This window comes from Gorilla gorilla, chromosome 4 (genome assembly GCF_029281585.2).
Source record: "Gorilla gorilla gorilla isolate KB3781 chromosome 4, NHGRI_mGorGor1-v2.1_pri, whole genome shotgun sequence".
NCBI lineage: Eukaryota > Metazoa > Chordata > Mammalia > Primates > Hominidae > Gorilla > Gorilla gorilla.
Window position 1 is genome coordinate 22078629 of NC_073228.2, and position 18487 is coordinate 22097115.

The 18487-nt window shown below is 42.1% G+C and overlaps 1 long non-coding RNA gene across 1 annotated transcript in view; it reads right to left on the reverse strand.

Annotated features, from left to right (window-relative positions):
• Positions 1-784: 784 nt before the first annotated feature.
• The window catches only part of LOC109026811 (uncharacterized), a 313107-nt gene continuing 295404 nt past the window's right edge, over positions 785-18487 (reverse strand). The window contains exon 5 of the long non-coding RNA XR_010133646.1: positions 785-2225. This is a non-coding gene — a long non-coding RNA (uncharacterized lncRNA). The remainder of the gene's footprint in view (positions 2226-18487) is intronic.

The window sequence follows — 18487 nt, forward strand, 5'->3', positions numbered from 1 at the left end:
TCCTGCCTCAGCCTCCCAAGGTAGCTGGGATTACAGACACATGCCACCACACCTGGCTAATTTTGTATTGTTAGTAGAGACAGAGTTTTGCCATGTTGCCCAGGCTGGTCTCAAATTCCTGACCTTCTGACCTCAGGTGATACACCCGCCTTGGTCTCCCAAAGTGCTGGGATTACAGGTGTGAGCCACCGCACCCAGCCGAGGTTCTTAAAATAATTTTAATTCAATTCTAATAGAGTAAATAAAATAGTGTGGTGGGGAAAATTTATTTCTGATGAGAAAGAGAAAGGAAAGAAGAAAAGGAACTTCAAAGTATTGGACATGCACTGTAGATGGGGCACCTTATAAGGTGCTGTGGATACAGCAGTGAGCACAATTCTTTGGCTGCTATTGTGGAAAACAGACAATAAACAATATAAATAAATAAATCATATGCTATGTGGTAATGATTAGTGCTAGGAAGGAAGATAACAAAGGAAAGAGGAGTAAATAGGGGGCATGCAATTTGAATTATATGGTTAGGGAGGACCTCACTTAGAAGATGCAGTAAAGCAATGAAGAAGTTGCCCTGCGGCTATCTAGATGAAGAGTTTTCCACGCAGAAGAAACAGGCCTGAAGGCTGTGAGGTAGGAGCTTGCCTAGTGTGCTTGATGAAGAGGTAGAGGGGCACTGGCTAGAGAGGAGTGCGCAGGTCAGAGAACCAGAGATGAGATCGCAAAAGCAGGGAAAAAGGTTGCAGGAGAGGAGGCAGATCATTGGCACCTTGAAGGTCATCGTAAAAACTTTTTTTTTTTCTGTGAAAGGAGAAAGCATGAAGAATGTCATGGTCTCACTTATTTAACAGGGTCTCTATGGCTGCTGGGTTGAGAACAAACTCAAGGACCTGGGAGACCACGTAAGGAGGCTATTGCCGTAATCCACGTCAGCTACCATGGAGGCTGGAGCTTAGGTGTTAGTGTTACAGAGTCCAAGGACTTGCTGCCCGATGCACTAGAAACCAAAAATATGACATTGGGTTTTTGAGAAAAGAAAAGCTTTTCATTGAGCTTTTCAAGGAGACAGGAGTTTAGCTCAAATCTGTCTCCTCATGCTGGTTTTACGGCAGTCATTTTATTACAAAAGGTTTACAAAGTGGATTCTGGGATTCATCTATGATGGGTAGAAGCAAAGGGGAGGTCTGGAAAGTCTTCTAGCACATGCACTTCTTCATGCTACCCCATAGATTGTATGTGTAAATTTGAGGGTGGAATTAGTATAAAACATGCAGTGGAAATTTGGGTTGTGATGTCAACAAGCTGGTTCTGTGTGCAGACTCTAGCTGGCCAAATTGGTTTTAGCCAATTTTAGTCAGTTTTGACATCTTGCAAGCAGAAGGAGTTTCAGCCTTTCGGCAAGTTGTTTTTCTTTTCCTTCTCTGCCATCCTGCAAACTCAAGAATATTTGCTAGTCATTTTTTTTTAACTCTTTGGGGCACGGTTTCATTAGTGATCGAAATGAGAATTGTTCAGATTCCGGATGCTTACTGCATACAGAGACAGCAGGTTGTGCTGACAGATTGGTCATAGGTGTAATAACAAGAGAAGAATCAAGGAGCACACTAAAGGTTTTTCTCTGAGCAAGTGGAAGTATGGAGTTGCCATTTCCTGAGATAAGCCAAGACCAGTGCAGCTCCTGACGCACACCATGGACCAATAAATGTGAGATAAGTAAATCTCAGTTTTAAAGGATGAAAAATCGGAAGCTCATAGAGGTTAGTTTATTTGCTTGAAATCATACCAAGACTAGGTGGCAGAGCTCGGAGGAAAAAACAGGCCAAAGGTCCATGTTTCTCCATGCAGCCATCTAAGATGTTCCCAAAGAAGCGAACCGGGGCCGGAGGGGGAGACCAATGGGCGGTCTGGTTTCCATTCTCAGCATATCATCGTTTCCCTTGCCCAACCTGATCGAGGATCGGTCCAAGGGTCACAAACCAGCAACCTGTTAGCCTAATAAGAACTGCTGACATGTTTTGCTTGGCTCGCATGGCTTTAAAAAAAACAATTCATGTTTGAATGCCTTTAAACTGGGCTTGTATTTTCCACTTCAGCCACAACACACACCACTCCCTCTGGCTTAGAGCGGCGTCCTTCGGGATCCTGCCGGGTCCCTGAAGACATTTGATTTTTCATTCGGTGATTCAGACCAACAATCCAATGGGAATTTAGCTGTGAGGCAATGCAGTGTGCTAGAAAAAAAAAAAAAATCATAATATCAGACAGCTATAGATTCACACCCAGCCTTATCATTTACCATGTGCGTGACCTTGAACAAGCTTTTCCTATCCTTCCCCATCTGTAAAGTGGAGAGAACAGTATCCACTTTGAACTATTGTTGTGAGACCTGAATGAGAAAAGCTATATAATGTACGCAGCATAGGAAACACTAAATGTATGACCATTATTATAAAGCAGGGATCAGTAGGCTTTTTCTGTAAAGAGCCAGATATTTTAGGCTTTGTGGGACACGTGATCCCTACCAGGACTCCTCAGCTCTGCCTTTGTATTATGAAAGCTGCCATGGAAAATACACAAATGAATAAGCATGGAAAAGAAAATCCCAGTGCAATTATATTTACAAACACAGGTGTGGGGGGTGGGGGAGGATTGGGGCATCATTTATTAATCCTTGTTATAATGTGCTATGGTCTAAATGTTTGCATTCCCCCAAATTCATATGCTGAAATCCTAAAGCCCAGGGTGATGCAATTAGGAGGCCAATTTTAGAAAGGTGATTAGGTCAAGGGGGCAGAGCCCTCAGGAATGGGATAAAAGAGACCCCCAAAAGACCCTCACCTCTTCTGCCATGTGAGGGTACAATGAGAAGAGAGTCATTGTATTAGTTCATTTTCACACTGCTATAAAGAACTGCCCAAGACTGGGTTTTTTTATAAAGAAAATTGACTGACAGTTCCACATGGCTGAGAAGACCTCAGGAAACTTACAATCATGGCAGAAGGTGAAGAGGAAGCAAGAACCTTCTTCACATGATGGCAGGAAAAAGAATAGTGAGTAAGAGCAGGGAAAACTGCCTTATAAAACCATCAGCTATTGTGAGAACTCACTCACTATCATGAGAACCACATGGGGAGAACTGCCCTCATGATCCCATCACCTCCTACCAGGTCCCTCCCTTGACACCTGGAGATTGCAATTCAAGATGAGATTTGGGTGAGGACACAAAGCCTAACCATATCAGTCATGTATGAGCAAGTAGGCCCTCACTAGATATTGAGTCTGCTGGTGCCTTGATCTGGACTTCCCAGCCTCCAAAACTACGAGAAATAAATTTCTGTTGTGTATAAGCCTCTTTGTTATGATATGTTTGCTGTAACAGCCCAAACGGACTAAGACATAGAGGATTTTTATACCCCTCCTTATTCTGCTCTGTCACTTCGCCTCAATACCTCCCCACACCCCAAAGGAACCTTTTAGTTATGGGGCAAAGACTTTTATACGCTTTTGATATAAGCTGTAAGGTGACATTACAATGATACTAGCTGCCATTTTCAAGTGTGCCCACCAGAAATGAGAAAGAAGGAAAAATCTTCAGTGGTCTTATTTCTTTCATGAAATAAACCAAAATTGATTTTCCTAGGGAGTGAGGCATCTCCAGCAAGGCCAGCCTTTCTTGGGTCAGATGTCTGCAATTACAAATTGAACAGTGCTCTTCCCTGGACTTCCAGAATCTTAGGGACTCAAAGGCTTCCACGGGAAAACTGCTTCTCCCCAGCAGATTCAAGGACTCAAAAGAGATGGAGCAAGGTCTCCTGAGTGAAGCCTGCCCAGCGGCTCTGTCCCAACATCTGAAGGAACAGGAAGCTTCTACACCCTTGGCATTGAAGAGCCTCTGAGCAGCGATATAGCCACATTTCCCATCCTTTGACCTAATCAGGGCTTTGATTTGCAGGTCGTGAGGGAGAGGCTGCTGTGTTGTTCCCACTGGGCTATTTTTGGGACCTGGCATCAGAGGGAAGGACAGAGTTAGCAATCGGTGCTCCTGGGCAGTGCCGAGCAGGACCTCTGCGTAAGCCCTGTAGTAAACTTAGGTCATTTCCTCTTACAAATCTCCAGAGTTAAACAGCACCAGAAACTCTGAACGAGGGTCAGATATGGAGGAAGCCGAAGGCTTCATTTTTATCAAGAAATCTTTTTTTTTCTCTCTACTTGCTTTCATCTCAAATTATCAGAAATAAAATTTGTCAAATAAAAGAACTCGCGGCCAGGCGTGGTGGCTCACACCTATAATCCCAGCACTTTGGGAGGCCGAAGCGGGCACACTATCTGAGGTCGGGAGTTCAAGACCAGCCTAACCAACATGGAGAAACCCCGTCTCTATCAAAAATACAAAAAAATTAGCTGGGCGTGGTAGTGAATGCCTATAATCCCAGCTAGTTGGGAGCCTGAGGCGGGAGAATTGCTTGAACCCCGGAGGTGGAGGTTGCAGTGAGCTGAGATCGTGCCATTGCACTCCAGCCTGGGCAACAAGAGCAAAACTCTATCTCAAAATAAATAAATAAATAAATAAGTAAAATAAAAGAACTTTCGTGTTTTGGGAGAGCATAGAATGGAGACCAAATTATACACAAAAGGACAAAACCTTGGGTTGGCAGGGAGGCGACAAAACCACTGAAACACTCACTGAGTTTCACTAACTCTTTCATTTTTTACCCAGGTATTAGCAGTTTGTTTCTAATCTAGGAAAAATAAGCTACACTCGGCAAAAGGTGGTTCTACCTTCCTTCCACACTATGGGCAACAGTCCTAATGATGAGGGAGGTTACTAAGAAAGGAGACATCCTGAGTTGTCCTATGATACCCCCAGAAGAGTCATCAGAGACACCACAGACTGCCCGTCATCAGGGCTGCCTTCATCAGTGTGCATGCTGGACAGTCACACAGGAAGGATCTGGAAATCAGAAGGGCTCCGTGCTTGGTTTCCTGCTCTGCCATCACATCTTGAAATCCTTTATTATGTTTGACCTGTCTTCTCTTGCCCTTCCTTTTTTTTTTTTTTTTTTTTTTTTTTTTAAGACAGAGTCTTGCTGTGTCACCCAGGCTGGAGTGTGGTAGTGTGATCTCGGCTCTCTGCAACCTCGGCCTCCTGGATTCAAGCCATTCTTGTGCCACAGCCTCCCAAGTAGCTGGGATCACAGGCGTATGCCACCACACCCAGCTAATTTTTGTAATTTTAGTAGAGATGGGGTTTCACCACGTTGGCCAGGCTGGTCTTGAACTCCAGGCCTCAAGCAATCTGACAGCCTCAGCTCCCAAAGTGCTGGGATTACAGGTGTGAGCCACCATGCCTGGCCTGTCTTCTCTTGTTCTTCCAAAACAGTGTTTCTCAACCCTTTTTTCCCCCATTTTCACTCTTCCAACAAGCCTACTTAGGCATTTTTTTAACGAATCAATCCTCCTATGAAATTGTAATATAACTATACAGTATTTCTGTTTATATATTTTATGTTTATGTTTCATACATTAAAAGAATAAGATTTTTTTGTTTCCCAATAAACAAATTTTTTTCCCTATTGGGAATGATATTGCACCCAGTGAGAATGCAAATTCAAGATCTAGGTAACACGTCTCAACCACAAGCATCTATGTAGGAACACGAGTGAAAGTAATAATAATAATAATTAATATTAATAGATATATGTTATTGAGCCAGGCACCATTCTAAGTGCTTTACATTTATTAACTCATGTCATATTATTTTAAAATTTTATTCTAATACCCATTCTGCAAATGAGAAAACTGAGGCACAGAGAATTTAATAACTTGTCCAAGGCCAGTCACATAGCAAATGACAGAGCTGGAATTTGAACATGTGTTTCCTGGCTCTAGAACTCCATGAGAAGTGCAGGTTCAATTACTGAGCACACACCAAAAGGTGTACATTTCTCAGTATGCCGTTGGTAGACAGAGACCTTTTGAATAAAGACACGGTGACAGCTCATTGGCACATGCTGGTAAATCTTCAACTGCACTAAAGCCTCTGCAGAAGAAGCAAAAGCTCTCCATGGGCCTAATGATGCACAATGTTCATGGTGATTTCTAACACTCGAAAAATGCTAAGTTTTCTTTGAGACGGGAGGTATGGATTTACAGAAAAATATTTCCAGATTGTCTCCTGGGACATGAGTTGGCCAATTCTTCTTTGCTTTCATTCTCAAAGAAATGCTGCAGGGCTTGAATTGGAAGAATCTTGAGTTTGGGGTTTTAACAACTTGTATGAACCTGGCAAAGTCACTTTTGGGAGCTTCAGTTTTCTCTGTAAAATAGGTGAATTAAATAATCTCCAACATTCCTTTAGGCTCTGAAGGAGACTTCTGTTAAACATATGCAAAAGCAACAAAAACACAAGCAAAATAATTGTCATTACATAATTCTAGCAAATGTTTACTATGGGACTTGTAACCATAAATGGCAGAGTGAAGCAGTTGACACAAATGAATAAACAATTAGACAAAATCAGAGAGGGGAATAATAGAAACTCAGGGAGCATGTCTAACCAAAGGGGGTTCTCAATAGCCCACTCCTGCGGGCTGATGCCAGGTAAGAATATGACCCCAGTGTCCACTCTGATGCTTTTTTTTTTTTTTTTTCAAATGAAACTGAAAGGCCTGACGCGGTGGCTCACGCCTGTAATCCCATTACTTTGGGAGGCTGAGGCAGGCGGATCACGAGGTCAGGAGTTTGAGACCAGCCCGCCCAACATGATGAAACCCTGTCTCTACTAAAAATACAAAAAATTAGCCAGTGTGGTGGTGGGCACCTGTAGTCCCGGCTACTCAGGAGGCTGAGGCAGGAGAATCGTTTAAACCCACGAGGCAGAGATTGCAGTGAGCCAAGATTGTGCCACTGCACTCCAGCCTGGATGACAGAGCTAGACTTTGTCTCAAAAAAAAAAAAAAAAGAAAAGAAAAAGAAAAAAGAAACTGAAAAACTAAATTCTGTGCACTTTGCTAATTTGTATATGTAGTCAACTGTGGTGTGCAGACCCAACAGAAGCTCCCATAATCCCTGATACGTTGTGTGACCCCCTTCCTTGGCTGTAGGCTGAACTTGTGACTTGCTTCTAGCCAAGAGAATATGACCAAGAGGAAAAGTCTCTTTCTGGATGTAATTAAGATTCCAAGTCAGTTGATTCAGAGTTAATCAAAAAGCAAAGAATGATGGTGGATGAGCCTGACTCAATCAGGTGAGTGCCCTTAAAGGAGAAACTTGTCCCTCCCCGAAGTGAGACGAAGTAAGCAGCCATGGCAGAAAAGCCCACAGGACAAGCAACTGTGCCTCTGGGGCCCTTGAGCAGCTTCCAGCTAGCAAAATGTTAGAATCTTCAATCATACAACTGATAGCTGCACAAAGTGAATTTCATCCACAACCTGACTGAGGTTAGAAGTGGCTACTTCTGGCCGAGCGCGGTGGCTCATGTCTATAAACCCAGCACTTTGGGAGGCCGAGTTGGGAGGATCACAAGGTCAAGAGATCGAGACCATCCTGGCCAACATGGTGAAACCCTGTCTCTACTAAAAATACAAAAAATTAGCTGGGCGTGGTGGCACGCATCTGTAGTCCCAGCTACTCAGGAGGCTGAGGCAGGAGAATTTCGTGAACCCAGGAGGCAGAGGTTGCAGTGAGCCGAGATCACACCACTACACTCCAGCCTGGGCGACAGAGTGAGACTCTGTCTCAAAAAATAAAAAAAAGAAAAAAGAAAAAGAAAAAAAGAAGTGGCTTCTTTCCCCTGGCGCCTCCAGATGAAAATGCAGCCTGGCCAGCCTCTTGGATTGCAGCCGGGTAAGACCCTGAGCAGACTCGGCTAAGCCGTGCCTGGACTCTTGAGCCGTGGAAATGATGAGATAATAAATGTACATTGTTTTAAGCTGCTGAGTATGTGGTAATTGGCTACACAACAGTAGAAAACTAATACAGCAGCTTATTCAAATTTCCAAAAACTCTTTGTAGGCCCAACAAACCTGAAAAAGAGATGTGGTCCACGGGTAGCCATTGTGTGCTATGATTGCAAAGTGTCCCTAAAATGTTACGCATTGCATACGGTATTAGTCATTCAGAGATGAAAGGCAGAGTAGTGAGACAGAGAGAGAGATTTCACAATTCAAAACATTGTGATAACTGCAGGACCCTGGACTGTGGGAAGATGGACCTCAGGGAGAAACGGCTATTGGAACCTAATTGCAACCTGCATGAAAGCAGGAGCCGGCATTTTCCCATCTGATCTAGGTGCCTTTTAGAAGAACTGCCTTATCTCCAGTTTCTGTTTCTTGCCTCATCCTTATTATTTTCTTTTTCCCCATGGCTCTATCTGCATTTTGCTTTAAAATTTACTCATCAGTGATTTCCAGTTTTGTTTTTTGTTTGTTTGTTTTCGAGACAGAGCCTTGCTCTGTCGCCCAGGCTGGAGTGCAGTGGTACAATCTCAGCTTACTGCAGCTTCTGCCTCCCCGGTTCAAGGGATTCTCCCACCTCAGCCTTCCAAGTAGCTAGGACTACAGGCGTGCGCCACCACGCCTGGCTAATTTTTGTATTTTTAGTAGAGACAGGGTTTTGCCATGTTGGCCAGGCTGCTCTCGAACTCCTAACCTCAAGTTATCCATCCACCTCGGCCTCCCAAAGTGCTGGGATTATAGGTGTGAGCCACCGCACCCGCTCTGGTTCTCAGTTTTCTTAAAAACAGACAAAGGTATTGCCTTTGAGCCCAGTGGTAAGAAAATTAGGCTTATCCCTTACCTTGTTAACTCAAGAGTATTTACACAGTCTTTCAATTTTGTTATCAACTATCCAATGTTAGAATTTTCCTAGTTCAAAGATTACAACAGGATGGGGAGAGAAGAGGTGAGGTTTGGGCAAGTAACACATTCTTGGCAAGAGGCCATGTTCCCTAAACTTTCAGACGGCCAGCACTGATTGCATTATGACATCTGGAAAATTGGGACCAAACTTCAACAGTGTGACTTGGAACCAGCCATGTAGATTTTCTGAGCCCCGGAAACTTTAGGCCTAATTACCCCTTGTCTGATCTCAAAAACAAAAAACAAACTAACTGGACTCCATGTTTCTACTGATGCCTCCACAAGTACCTTCTCAGCACATCAGCTGAAGTGCTCTTCTTCAAATATAATTCAGATCATACGTATCCAGTGGCGCTCTATCATGTTCAGATTAAAATCCCAACTCCTTCCCGTGGCCTAGGTGCACTGGGCCACTACCTACTTTCTATCCTCTCCTAACACTCTCCCCTCCATCTCTCAGCTCCTGCTGTACTTCCTTTCTGCTCATGTAACATGCCACAGTCCTTCCCACCTTGAGGACTTTCGCACATAATGTCGCATCTGCCTGGGACTCCTTCCCCACATAGTTGATGGCCTGTTCCCTCTATTCATTCAGGTCTTTGCTCAAGTGTCAGTTCCTCAGAAAAGTCTTCCCTGACGCCTAATCCAATACCCTTTCTCAAGCCTTCTTCTCTCCACTGGCCTACTGTGCTTTGTTTTTCCTCAGCACTTATCACAACCTGAAATCACATCATACATTCTTTTTTCCCTTTTTATTTGTTGTCTATCTCCCCTACTAGAAGATAAGCAGGAATTTCTTTTTGTCGTATTCACCAGTATCTTACCAGTACCTTGATAAGTGTCCAACATATAGTGGATGCTCAATAAGTATTTATAGAATTAACAAACGTGAGAGATAAGGAGACTGTATCAGTTAGTCATCAGGGTCTCTCTGTAGCTTCAAGTATACTGGTCCCATCACCACATTCTAGAAACAAATACCAGCCTTGATAATGAGCCAGTATGCACTGATATGAGCATCTCAGTATAGTAAATATTTCTCAGTATGTAAATATTTCTATGCCACTTGGTAAACTAGCTGCTACCCTGAATCCCCTTACCATATCTTCTGCAGCCTCTTGAACCCACCACAATCCCACAATTAAACTGTTAACCTTTGGGCAGAGCAGAGGGCCCCTTGTTTTCTGCTCCAGATTACGGTCGATGTCCATTCCAGTTGTTCCATACCTGAGATGCATTGGTTGTTAAGTATTTTAGCTATGATTCCTGATGGCAGCTGTGCTATTGAAAGAAGATGACACATGGAGGGGCACCCAGTCACCAAACAAAGAAAGGGAGGATTGAAAAGAAATAAAAGGAAAGGAAAAAGCTTCCTGAAGCCAAGAGCAGCTATCTTTCAATGTGGTGGAATAAAACTTGCACCGTCATTCTGCCTGGGGAACAATAAATGGGAAATCTGGAAAATAAATACAAAGTACACACTTGTTTTTTGCACTACCAATACCACATGAAGAGCAGAGTAATTATGTATTCGAATATCATTGCTGGGAAAAACTCTGTGTGACCCCAAAGTTCAATACTCAAACACATTGGTTCCAGGCAAGATTGCTTTTCATGGTGGTATACCCTTTCTCCTCTACTGCCTTGCTTCCAAAGGAAATTAGATACTGCTCCTATTTACCAGAATGGGAACTAATAAGGGCGTCTTCTTGATTATACAGCTACAAGATCAGCACTTTCCCTCTTGCTCATAAGAAACCACATAAAGTAAAACAACAGAAACCTGTAAGCATGTCCCCAGCTAATCACCCTGACCCAGCAGCAACTTTCTAGAGGAAGGAAAGTGACCAGAGTGAAACAAGATGATATCAGCACCATCTTCATTTTTTTCATGCTGCGTCTCCCGGTCTGGATAGATCCAGATGGACTCACATGGCATCCCAGCCCCTACAATTGCTTTACCAACTTCTCCAGGGTGGTGAAGGAGGAGATTAAAAACAATTCAGTGTTCTCACCCCCCAAATCTCGTGGCCCAGAGACTAAATCTAGACTCCTACATTGTGTTCCAACTCCCCACTCCCTACCTAAGTCTCCTTTATCCACCAAACTTCTATCCAGGAGGTCAAACAGATGACCTGAGTCTCTTTGGAAGTTCTTTCCTCTCTCCAACTCACAGCATCCCTTGCATTTTTTTCTATTTTAGGGCATGGTACTGAGCTTTTGCCTTGGGTCAGTGCTAAGCAAACCAACATCCATATTCATCCTTGTGAGTGAAGGCCCTATTCCAACCCCTGGATTTCATAGCTGGCATCCTATTATGTGACCTGGATTTGTCCCCCTAAATGGGATAAAATCCTTAAAGTCAGAGTTCCCACAACACCACCTACAACACACCTAGACTGCCCACCACATGTGCTCTGTCATCCAGAGTGGACTTTCTGGTGTGACTCGCTGGATCTTAATTTCGCTTTTTTGTCCTTTGGAACCTGGACTTGGGACTGCCCAGCTGCCATTGCCAGGATCAATCTCCCCAGCAATCCCTTAGCCCTGTCTCACCTGCCTTTTCTCAATAAATAGGTCCCAACGTGATTCTAACTTCATGAGCTCCCCAGCAGCCCCTTGCCTCTAACATCCCAACATATTTCATCTTCCAGCCCCTTTATTCTGGACCATGAAGCACTCCATCTACTTGAGTTGATAAAACACACCTTGAGGATTTTTACCAGTTGGGATAGCCCAAAAATTACTCATAATTTTATTACTTACAATCTCATCCCTGAAAACAAAAAGGGAAGATGTGCTCTCCATACTATTAACAGACGGGCTAAGTGTCATTGTGTAGCCCAAGCAAAAGTTGTTTACCTCTTAGTGCCTCAGATTTAAGTTTTTATTTATTTCATCTTGTTACGATAAAATGTGACTGGAGCATTCTGCTTTCACATATATTTATTTAAGAGGATTTTACTCCATTATGTAAAATAAAACAAAAAAGATCAGTTGGGGGGAAATGTAACATAAGTCCATCATTTAGTGAACTTTTCCAATTATATCTATTTGACTCTGACTTTCTGCCCAGATACGAATGGAAAGTTTTTTTGTTTGTTTGTTTTGTTTTTTGTATTTCCATTTAAAAAGCAACTATTGGCCAGGCGCGGTGGCTTACGTCTGTAATCCCAGCACTTTGGGAGGCCAAGGCAGACAGATCACCTGAGGTCAGGAGTTCAAGACCAGCCTGGCCAACATGGTGAAACCTCGTCTCTACTAAAAATACAAAAAATTAGCCGGGCGTGGTGGCGGGTGCCTGTAATCCCAGCTACTCGGGAGGCTGAGACAGGAGAATGGCTTGAACCCGGGAAGCAGAGGTTGTAGTGAGTCGAGATTGCACCACTGCACTCCAGCCTAGGCAAGAAAGAGCGAAACTCCATCTCAAAAAAAAAAAAAAAAAAAAAAGCAACTATCTTCCATTGAAAATAGTGCTAACCAAAAATGTGTCTTTTTTTTGGTTTGTCTAGCCATATTTGCTGTTTTTATCTCATAATGACCTTTCCCCAGCATATTTTTCTGTTTCTCTTTAATTAATGCCCAGTTTCTAAAAATAAAATGGCTAGTGGATCTTTGGATAATATTATTATTTCATTGGTACATACAATCAGGAAACGTATTTCTGTTTATACTCTTAAATCAGTTGAGAGTTGTAGATGAAGCCACATTCTGTCAGCACATTTTTTTTTCCAAAACCTGGAAAATGTAACAAAATCCAAAACAGCTGTAGGAAGTAGAGTATACACTCCATTTGCACTCAGCAGGAGAACTAACAGGAGGTAACGGGATAGTTTCCACATGAAAAAGTTACAAAGAATTTAACCTGTAATGAAAACTCTGATAATCTCTAGGAATGAAAGGTGCTTGGATGATGGGTTAGGGGTTTTTCATAAGTTCAAAGATCTGGTTTTCCCTATAAATGCTATGCAGGAATCGGAGACGTCCATGTGGTCATTGTTAACGTCTGATGGCCAACAAAAGTTCAGGCTTCATCATTAAGCCATTAAACTATGACTGTGTGTGCATTTTAAGACCATGGATTACCTGCCCAAGCCTGTGTTTTCGAAAAGCATAGAAAGCAGAATCTCATCAGCTTATCACCATCTGCTCCAAGATAGAGACTCCGGTGCGTGGGTGTCAGTTTAAAAGTAGTTTCCTCTAAGATTCATTATGTGAAGCTCCTATAGCCTAGAGCTTCTCAAACGTTGGTATGCACATGAAGAATCTCTGCACTTCGTTAAATGCAGATTCTGATTCAGCTGGCCTGGGTGGGATTGGACCTGAGATGCTACATTTCTATCAAGCTTTCAGGTGGTCTTATGCTGCTAGTCCGTGGGCCACCATTGGGGTAGCAGGAGCGCAGAGGATTTCTGCCACAACAACACTATCACATCAGTGGTAGGCAGTCTCTGAAATGACTCCCAGTGATCCCACCTTCCTGATACTCAAGCCCACATGAAATCCCCTTCACTTGAGTATAGGCTGGACCTGTTAATAATGACTCACTTCTACTGAACTGAATGTGGCAAAAGCAATGGTATGTTTCTTCTGAGGTTAGGTAATAAAAAGACTGTAACTTCAGTGTAGGTGTCACTCTCTCTCTCTCTCTCGAACCCCTGCTCTCGATAAAGCAAGCAACCGTCTACGTTGTGAGTGGCCCCTGGCGGGTCCCATATATCTCCAGCCAATAGCTAGTAAGGACCTGGGCCATATGAGCAAGTTGGGAAGTGGATCATCCACTAGTCAAGCTTTGAGATGAATACAACCTCTTCTAACACATTGTTTGCCACCTCAAGAGAAATCCTGAGCCAGAGGTACCCAGTAAGGCCATGCCCAAATATCTGATACAGAGAAACAGAGAATAAACATTGGTTGTTTTAAGCATCTAAATATTGGAACAATCAGTTATGCAGCAATAGATACTAATACAGCATCACTCATAAAACGCTCTTTACAAAAGTTAAATTTTTAAAAATCAGTACTTAGAGAATATTTTATTAGCCATGACTAAGGGCCAAACATTTTGGATGCTCAAAATCCACACTTTTGTCACCCTGCTTCTGAGGGTATCCATGCACCACTGAGGCTGGACTCATCTTTCCTGATCGCTTTGAAATTGGGATTGAGATTTATAGACTCTCTTTACTTTGGGATTCAAATCAGTTGAGTTAGAGCTAACTCAGAGAACAATTAGTTCAGGATCCTTTTATAATGTGAAATCCTGATCTTTTGAGGATAGCTTAAACCAGAACGCAGTGTGAGATATGTGAGATATGGCCCTCTAGTCTACCAACTTAGCAGAAACTCGTTGATTTTCTAGAGCTTTCTGAGGCAAGAGCAAAGTAATTCCACTTTAAGAAAGACAATGCGTATGTACAAAAGAGGCAGGGCAGAAGAGTTAAAAATAAACCAAAGATAGCTGTTCCCCGCCTTATTGACTTGCTTTTGATTCCTGTTCTTGGACACAGAGGTTCCCACCCATTTGTCTTAATCTGCACTTGAACTGACCTAGGTTCCTCATGAGGACTCAGTTTCAGAGAACTGAAATTCTCTGGCTCTTAATTTCAGCTTGTGATATCTGCACTTACTTTTTTCTCTATTTACCTTACTTTTGTGCAATCAGATCTTTTTAGAAGGGAGGAGAGATCAAAGAAGAAAGATGTATTTGGAAACTTAAGGCAAAATTGTGATATGTTTTGATGGCTTGAAATGATATACTATATGTATATCTGATTTCAAAATATGCTCACATAACTCTTTTCCTTTCCATGTCCATGGATATGACAGCAGCTTACTTAATTATTACCACATCTGGACTATGCTGCACTCATTAGTCTCCGGTCTCTTGATTTTCTGAATCACAGTGTCACTCTTCTACACCCCAAAACTTGGACAGTGCTGCAGGGCCCATAGGATAAGCTTACCATTCACATCTCCCTAGGTGTCCCATTCAATATACCTTTCCAACATTATCATCCATTGCTCTTGTCCTTGGACCGTTCAATCCTGCAAATCCTTTTCTATACCATTGTTCATGCCATTCCCCCTTCATATTCCATCTCTCTTTTCTTCCCACATAAAAAAAATTATCCTCAAATCATCCAGATCTAGACCAAATTCTGCCCATTCCAGGCCACAATGGTATCTCCCTTCTCTGAAGAAGGTGTGTTTAGTTTGTATGGCACTTGCTTAGAATCTTTCTTTGCCCCTTCCTTCCACTGTTGTAGGCAACTGTCATTTCCCTCTTGCATCACTACATCCTCAGGTGCTCATGCATTATTATAATGCACTATCATTCAAGTGTTCACAGATTCCTTTCACAAAGAATTCTCACATTTTAGAAACTCACTTAATTGATGCTTAATAAATATTTGGAGGGGAAAATCTAATTTATTTTTCCAAATTTTTTTCTTATTAACTTATTTTAATTTTAGTTTTAATTTAAATATGTATTTATTTAGCTTATTTTTCCAAATGTCTTGAGCTTACCCAGAAACTTCTTTCTTGTACTAGGTAGTACAAAAAACACAGTAACTAAATCAGTGACTAAACAAGACCATGAAGTGGCTAAATTTTGTATATTTTTAAAAATCTGACCACACTCAAGGTGACTTTTTTCTGTCTACATGCTTAATTAGCCTATCTCATCAGACTCAGTATTTACCGGTGTGTGGGCACACCTACTTCTCATAGATTTCAACCTGCCTTATCTATAGATAACAGTCAAGTTTAAGGAGAACGAAATATCTCACATTCTGAATATACTGCTTTAAAGCTTAGATTCACAGATTGTTAAAACTAGAAATAATCGTCAGGACTTGTTTTCCCGTGTCCTGATTTTATTGAGGACTGGAATGGCTGTGGCACTTGCAAATACTCATAGGGATATGCAGAGTAGGGCATGAGCTCCTGATTCCCAGCCCTGGCGCTCACAGCCTCTCTGTGCTACTCCTGGTCCTCCAAACGCCAAGATACACCATTTAATCTTTTTTTTTTTTTTTTTTTTTTTTTTATTGAGATGGAGTCTCGCTCTGTCACCCAGGCTGGAATGCAGTGATGAGATCTTGGCTCACTACAACCTATGCCTCCCAGAGTCAAGCGATTCTCCTGCCTCAGCCTCCGGAGTTGCTGGGACTATGGGCATGCGTCACCACACCCGGCTAATTTTTGTAATTTTAGTAGAGACGGGGTTTCACCATATTGGCCAGGCTGGTGTCAAACTCCTGACCTTGTGATCCGCCCGCCTCGGCTTCCCAAAGTGCTGGGATTACAGGCGTGAGCCACCGTGCCCGGCCACAATTTGAATCTTAAACAAGCCTTTATGTGAGGATATTATTGATAGAAGCTGAGAAAACTGATGTTAAAGGTAAGTCCTGGGAGGATTTACTAACTGGCGTCAAAGGCTAGGATGGCAATGTGTATTAAAATAAGTCTTCGAAAAACAAACAAAAAAAGGCCTTGAAAGGCAACCAGAATGAAAGGGCACCCACTTAAAATATGAATTATTAATATCCACCCTACTCACACCACACAACTGCTACACATGTGTACACACGCACACTCACAGATGCTGATTTTGGCACTGTGGGGCCTTAAGTATTGATTGATCAAATTGAGCTGGGGAAAAAGTCTACAGTCCTGAATTTTTGATTTGTCAATCAAGGAAAGGGAATTATGTCATTATTCAACTGTGAAGATTATGTTCAACTCATTTATGTACATAGACAACTCATTTATATTGACTTATTTTAATACACATTGCTGTCTTTTCCTTAGATGCCAGTTAGTAAATCTTCCCATGCTATATGACAGCCAGTCCTGGAGAAGAAGAAAATCACCTATCCCAGGAAAAGTGGGTAGGCACTGAGAAAGAAGAAAAATCAACACAAAAGATGAACGCCGTGGACCTTTGAAAGGCTGTTGCCCAAATGGAGAAGGAAATCCTATTTCTGCTTGCTAATTTCAGGGAGAAAAAAATAAGGCATTGTAACTATACATAAGGTGAGTGGGTTTTTGTTGTCGTTGTTGTTTTTGGAGATAGAATCTCACTCTGTTGCCCAGCATGGACTGCTGTGGCACAATCTGCATTCATTGCAACCTCTGCCTCCTGGGCCCAAGCGATTCTCCTGCCTCAGCCTCTCAAATAGCTGGGAATACAGGTGCATGCCACCATGCCCGGTTATTTTTATTTTTATTTTTTTTTTGTATTTTTAGTAGAGAGTGTTTCACCGCATTGTCCAGGTTGGTCTCAAACTCCTGGCCCCAAGTGATCCACCTGCTTTGACCTCCCGAAGTGCTGGGATTACAAGTGTGAGCCACCCCACCTGGCCAAGGTAAGTGCAATTTTAAAATCCATGTCACAAAGGATTTTCTGGGATCAGTTTGCCCTGCTTGTATGCTTAATGTTTGATATAGAGCTAATTTAATATTTTCTGTAGGTTAGGAGACAATCTCAATGATGGACTACTTGTCCACCATTTGAAGAAGTCAAAGAGGATTAGGACACGCATGCATGCATACACACACACATATTTTCAAACTGGTATCACAACATCTCAATAATTCATAGTGAAATTGAGTAAAAGTTCACCAATACAAGTGTGACAAGAACATCAGTAGTGTCCTTAAATACCATCATTTTAATAATTCCCAAATACATCAGACTTAAGGATTAATTGATGTCAATCCCTGAAATTGTATTATTCTCTTTATCTGTTCCTAAAAGGAAACAAAATAAAAATTCCCCTCCTTAACTCAAAGACCTCAGAAGATAAAACTATGGAATTTTCCCTGACCACCTGGAAACCTTGGGCGTGTCTTCAGAAATACCATGTTCTATTGCCATCTGCCACCAACAAGCAATCAGGCACATTGTCCCCCTGTCACAGGGACATGTGTGTATATATGCCTCCGGGTGAGTACGCATGAGAATCTGTGCGTGTGAATGTACATGTGTGTACATGTGAGTGTGTGCAGGGGTGCGTGAATGTGTAAGTGCATTAAGAAAATCTTCCTAAGAAGGAAATGGAAAAGTACTGGTCTAGATGGAAACTAAAAATAAAAACTTAACATATGAGAGGTTGTCTTTTTTTTTTTTTTACAAACAGAAACATTTTATGTATGTTACTTTGCTCCAAGAATTTATGCCACAAAGATTCCTCAGTTTTATTGAAGAATATCATTTGTCCCCAGAACAATGTGAATTTGAACGATGGTAAAAGGGAGATCTCAATCGTTTCTATCTTGGCCCCCAAGTCCTGTGACATCTGATGGTAATGTAAGCGTCCTGGAAACAGTAAACTATCTCATACATATTTATATTGGAAAATGTACCCATAAATATTCAGTTTGAAGCCCCCATCTGTACTGTTCTTCTGAGGTAGGTAAGATTATGGTAATCTCATAAAGGTAGCCACTAAAGTGCAAAGTGATTGGTTTAGCAAAACACAACTATTTTACTTGCAAAACATTATATTTAGAAAAAAAGCTCTGGGTTAAAATCTTGACTTCACCACTTACTAGCTCTGTGATTTACAGCAAAATGATTAACTTCTCCATGCCTCAATTTCTGCTTTCCAAACACTTAGTTGATA